Below are 6,511 nucleotides of genomic sequence, written 5' to 3'. Positions count from 1 at the left end.
AGAACACCAGGTTTGGCCACAATGGGTTCCAGCTGTAGCCCAAAGTGCTTCAGAAGCCAGAGACACCACAAATCATACCTCAATAGAACAGATATCACAGCATATAACAATGGCAGCACCCTGCTCCACACCTCACACAGGTAAGAGCTGTATTGCAGGGCAGTGGCTGATGGCCAGTCCCATCCCTTTGAGCCAAGAGAACTTTGCTGTGGTGTCAGAAGTGGAGAGGGGAACAGGGTCAGCTTTAGCCACAGAGCCCATGTCAGGCTTTGGGCAAGCGGTCTGGGTCTTTTCACAAGCAAGGCCCACAGTTTGGCAACACAATAAATTGAGCTGCAATGTCCTAAAATTGGGTTAAAGGCAGAAGCGTTCACTGAAATAAACTCCTCAGGTGGAACATGTTTGTCCAAACAATTGTGTTTAACTTAAATAAGCAGGGGCTATATGTAGGTTCTGTCATCTGTGTCTGGGTCAGAGTTTCATGGCACTTCCTATACAGAACCTTAGAATATCCTGACTTGGAAGGGACCCACAAGAATCAACAAGTAAAAACCCCTGGCCCTGCACAGGACCTTGGAGGTTTTATTGCCTGTTCCGTTTTGTTCTCCATCTGCCCCTTTATCCTCCATGTCACCAGCTCCCTTCAATCACAGATCCTTTCAATCCTGTTTACACTTTCTCTCTGCTATTTGCAGGTCTTCCTGTGTCAGATCTCAGGTCTTGTGTGCAGGTCCATAATAGGCTTGCCCAGACCCTCCTGCCACTGATGCAAAGTCACGCTGGAAATGGGAGATATTGTGCACAGATATTGTGCTGGCAGTGGGAAAAGGGAGCCTGGCAAAGAGATCCACAAAATCCTTGGGTGGGTGCAGCATTGTGGAGCCAATACATACTGACCAACATGAGGTGAGAGAGCTCAATCAAGCCAGCAGAGAGTCAACAAAATCTCATTCAAGTATGTGTCTCCATGCCCTGCACCCTCCTTCCTCAGCAAGCACATTCCTCCCATGCCATGCTGCCCCTACAGACTCACCCCAGTGCTGAGCACCAGGCTGCAGGAAACACACAGCCCAGCCCTGCCACCCACTCTCTCTGCCCTCTCTCAGTTTCACACAGGCCTGTGAATTACCTTCTACTTCAGTTTCATTTTGACTTTTCCTCTCTGCACTTGGTTTTCAGATGGTCCCTGCAGTTTTCTTTGGCTCACTGTGTGAACTGAGATAATTAATCACAGGCTGGCAGGGCTGCGCTAGAGGAGCTGCAGGCTGGCGTCTCAGACCAGCAGGATTGCAGCACTGGGTTAGGAGATTACAGGCTACTGATTCAAAGGTGGCAGGACCATAATAAAATGATCAAAGAGTCTGGACTGAGACCTGTAAGAAAATTTCAGGGCAAAGCATTATCCATGGAACACAGAAATTTGTCCTGGATATGGGTAATCTCAAATCACAGTGAACAGCTGAAGGACTTTTCTGTTGAAACTGACCAAAGCATCCTTTGCTATTTGGTCCTTCTGGTTCTCCTGGCAATTGAATGACCTGCAGCTGGTCCAGTGAAAGTCCATGTTTTCTCTCTAGCAAGACACTCTTATGGTTCTACCATCAGCATTTGTAAAGGGAATAGCCACAAAAAATCCCCACAACATGAAAGGTTTGGCACTTCATCATGCACAAGGTGCGCACATAGCACAGCAATAGCAGCTTCCTTTGGAATAGGGAATCACAGATTGGCACATGCTGGCACAGGAATCACGGTCCCATACACAATTCAGCAATGCCCATCTGAAACTGATTATCTGTTCATGCCAGAGGTCACTCCAGTCTAACCCACTCCCTGAGTCAGCATGCACACCAGAACATTTTCTAGTGCATACCCTGGAAGAGCAGCATGGCTCTGCTAGAAAAAAGTACTTTAAAAGAAAAAAAGAAAAACCAAACAAAGAAAAGAAAAAAATATTCCGCACTTCCACTGGAGACAGAATGAGAAGGAACTGCAAAAATGGAAACTTGGGTCAGACATTAGAAAAATCATTTCCAAGTTAAGGAGAGTAAGGCCCCAGAATAGGCTGCCTTGGAGAAGACTGAACTGCCACCCTCAGAGGATTTATATGAAAAAAAATATTGAAAAATCTCAATTGGGATGATACCGTGTTCTCACTTGGGGAGAGAATGGAGTTGGATACTTAACATGCTTTCTTCCTGTCTCTTCCCTACTCCATTCTCCCCTCCATCAAAATTCTGCATCTTTACCAGTCTACAATCTAGTGCTTGCATAGAAATATGGCAATAACTTTGTTTCCCCAAGTACATAACAATTAACAGTCACTGTGTGGCACTTTGAAGACGCTTAGGAACAGCAGCACAATACTCAAATGTTTTTGATTCGAGTACTTCAGCTCTTCAGGAAGAAATACTACAGCTACTGGTGAAGGGAACAAGCCTCAGAGATAAAAAGCTCTGATTGCAGCTAATAAAGGGCAGAGGGAAACACCAATCTGTTTTTCACAATCCCTTGATTTGGTGGTTTCTTAGTGAAGGGGGCCAGATTGCGTCAGGCAGAGTGAAATGGAGCAGAGGATGTGGCTGAGAGGAGGTGGCTGTATTAGGGACAGGGATGGAGCAGCACGGAGCTCACTCTTGGGAAGGAAGAAAGGGTGAGAGAGAACTGTCAGAAGACCCAGAGCAGCTGAGCCTGCCCTCAGTGCAGCCAGTGACAGTTGAGCATGGACTTGCCCTGCTCCTGCACTATCCCTCTCCTCCAGACAGAGCCTTCCCAGAACAGCTCCTTGCCCAGCCCCAGCTCTAGTACCTCTTCCTCTGCCCATCTATCTTTCCAACCTTGACAGTACCTCCCAAGGTTCAGTAATTAACCAGTAGAGTGAGGAGGGGGAGACAAAGTATTGCTCAAGGCAATATTCCTGACCAAACTTGGTTCAGTACATTCCTATTTCCTCACCTGCACTTGGCATTGGGGAAAACAATCCCACTGCACAAACCTGTTGCTTTGTTTGCTTCAGGCACACTACAAAGTAATTAACTATTACCTTTCCCATGTCATGACTGCCTGAGAATGATACTTCTTTCCTTGTTTTGTTGCCAAAATTATTTCTCCTTCACAAGTTCAGTAAACAGACATACAGTTCTTTGTACAAATGAAGAACAGTCCCAAAAACAAGAAAGCAAAATTGCTTTTGCCCACATTCAAGAAGACTCAAAATACAGAGCTCTGAGGTCTTGACATATTTTTTCCCCCATTTTTTATTAAACAAATTACTCAGAACTTGGGTTTGGCTGAGCTCAAAAGATTATCTAGTGCTGAAAAGCCTATCTGGACTAAGCAGGCTACCAAAAGCAAACGGAGTTATCAGTCAGGCACTTAGTTTAAAGAAACTGGCACTCCCCTTCAAAAGGTACATGTTCTTCCTTATCTCTTTAACACAGACCATCAAGGTTTTAGCTTTCACAGTGCCATTTTAGCACATGGCAGTGCCCTGCAGCTGAACAGAAAAGGAAAACACTGAGATGTGAAAATGATCAAGCAATTCCTGAACTCAGAAACAGTGTGTGTATTCTAAACAATAAGACCTTAACTATCAGCTGTGTTAATTTAAAAAAATCTTCAATATTAGCACTTTACAGATACTGTTTTAAAATGTTTCCTGTGGCTAACTATAAAGCTAGGTAAACAATAAAACCTTTTTTACATTCAGGCTGTGTTAATTAAAAGAAAATCTTCAGTACTGGCACTTTACAGATACTATTTAAAAATGCTTCCTGTGGCTAACTAGAACTGGGTTTGCATAATGCCCAACAGTTTAGTGCAATCCATCATGTATCAAAAAGTCAATAAATTTTCTCTCTTGCCTAGGAATTATGGAGTCTGAATGAAATTCAATAACTTCCCTATTTCCATGATAGCCTAGAATAAAAACTAATTGCATTCACAAATCATAATATCACTGGAACAAAAGAAAAATCTTGTATCTGCTTAGAGGTTTAAGTTACAAAGGATCTTTATTTAACTTTAGTAGAGTTTATGCTTAGAAATAATGTATCTGTGAACTCTGAAATATTTCTCAGTTGCTGTCAGTGAAAAACATTGTCTACACTTTACTTTTTTTCCTGTTTGTTAGTTCTACGAACATAGAGCTGAAAGGAGGGCAACATGTCCAGGTAACTTATCTGGATTGCAAAAATACTTAAAAGATTTATAATTAAAATAATTATTCCCCCTCATTCAATTCCTGTTTGACTGCAATTCCCTGAAGCTGACAAGGAAACATTGAGCTATATATTCTAGCTAAATCTCAAACCTGGGGTTTCAAAGAAGTGGTTTCTGCTAAGAAGGCCAACTTCCAGGCCCAGCCACCCACACATAACACCTGCAAGGACAGGACACGCACCAGGTCTGGGCAATAAGCCCAGCTGACAACACAGGCTCTCTACAGCAACTTTTATCAGACACCATGTAGAACTTGAGAGCAGCAGAGCTAAAACTGATCTTGGAGAGACACAGATGAGAATATTAGGTAATACTCAACAAGGGCTCTCCTGCCAGGAGCCCTCTCAGACCCCAAATCTCACTCGGGGCTCTGGACTGCAGTTCTGGTGGGCAATCAGCAGAGGCAAGCACTCAAACGTCCAGGTCCTTTGGAAGGTTCAATCCTAAATCACTAAGAGTATTTTGCAACACCAGAATCTAAAGTTTAATGCAAATTCTGTGCCTCAAGCATGAAAGCATTCTTTCCTGTTGCCCTAAAACACTTAGGCCACATCTTGAAAAGTCAGATTGTTACAGGAGGAGGACAAGATACTTGTTTTGAGCACCATCAGAGGGGCTATACCTACCTCCTACTGTGACAAGGCTTTTATCTAAAGTTCCATTTGCTGCTTTGAGGAGGCCGGTGGGGAGGGAATAGACAGTAAAACTTTTACCTAAGTTAGATCCTTGCTTCAGGTCAAAGCCAAAGGAGTGCAATCTATGAGGACAAGACCAAATAATATATTATTTTGCTGAAAACAAACACTAGACAAGTTTACTTAGAAATCTACAGTGCTTTTAAACAATAATTTGAACTCTTTTGGATATCCATATAAGGCTGAGAATACATTTTTACTGCCTTAATTGCATTTAGTGTTACAAAACTCTGAAATCATACCATGTTAAGAGACAAGATCTTCAAAAAGTCCCTCTCTGTGCTGAACAAAACTTGCAAATATGATTCCTTAAATTTCGTAAAAGAGAAATGCCTTACCATGCTCTGGGCTCTATCTTGACATTGTCCTGGAGTGCCAAGGAAACAGAGCAACTTAACTCACAAGAAAGAGTAGGAACATGCCAAGTGAAGAAAAAAACATGTAATAATATAACCTAGTGCCAATGACAGAAAAGTGTGAAAGAAGCAGCAAGTATGAAAAAGAACAGTTTGGGGAAAGGAGACGAGGTGAAGAACAAAACCATGTAAGGAAAGCAGAGACCAGAAACAGTACATAGTACATCCTAGGGAGGGCATTATAAACCAGTATTTAAACGAGAGAAATTTTATTTTTCTCTGAAAACCACTGTATAAATTTTAACAAACATATCAAACCTCACTATTAGGTACTGCTGGTGCAGGCCATCTGCTGTACTCGGCTGACATAAGCCACCACTGCCACCTCAGGATGTGTTCATTTGTCAGCTGCTTCAGATTCCAGAGGGTACCTCAGTTTACCCCACCCCAGGGCAGGGTGGGGGCTGAACAAAGACGTCACACTTTGCCACGGAACACACGGGGAGATGCCAGCTCTGCCGTGGGTTTGGTCACCTACAACAAGAGGCTGTGAAACTGCAGCAGCTGCTGAGTGCAAGTGGAATCTTCACACTTGACAGCAAAATTCCACAAGTACTCCCCCCTACGGCTCTACTTAAACCCATAACTGCAAATGCTAGTCAAAGAAAAATAAAACATCACATAAAATGTAAAACAAGAAAACAAAACAAGATGCAAAACTGCAGACCATTTTTTTTTAATGTTGAAACTGTGTAAAGAACAGTGAGAAAGCAGTAAGAAAAACTACTTTAAATATAAAACAGCAGTTACCTCCAAGACTTCTGCAAATCCATGATCTGGCATCCTGCCTCACAATGGCACTAATGTTTAGTGTTTGGCGCAAGTACTGTTACGTTTGTTTAGCAGGAATGAAGCACATTTTATTTGATTCTATTATTTTGTGAGAATCTGAAACACGATTAATTAAAAAGCCCCCTAGAATTCTAATTGATAGGAAAATATTTTCCTTTCTCTCAACAGGATTAATGGTTTTTTCAGACTAGAGAAGCCAGCTAAAAGTAAAGCACGTTTTCCAAACGCCACAGGACTGCTCTGGTGTTTAAGTACCAGAGGCAGCACTAAGCCACGGTGTAATTGACACGGTGGTGTTCAGTCAAAGGTCGGACTCGATGATCCCACAGGCCTTTTCCAACCTAATTCGTTCTGTGATTCTGTGTGTGATTCTCCCTGAGAAATTCT

Source organism: Vidua macroura, chromosome 1 (genome assembly GCF_024509145.1).
Source record: "Vidua macroura isolate BioBank_ID:100142 chromosome 1, ASM2450914v1, whole genome shotgun sequence".
In the NCBI taxonomy this organism is placed as follows: Eukaryota; Metazoa; Chordata; class Aves; order Passeriformes; family Viduidae; genus Vidua; species Vidua macroura.
This window is presented reverse-complemented; position numbering follows the sequence as displayed.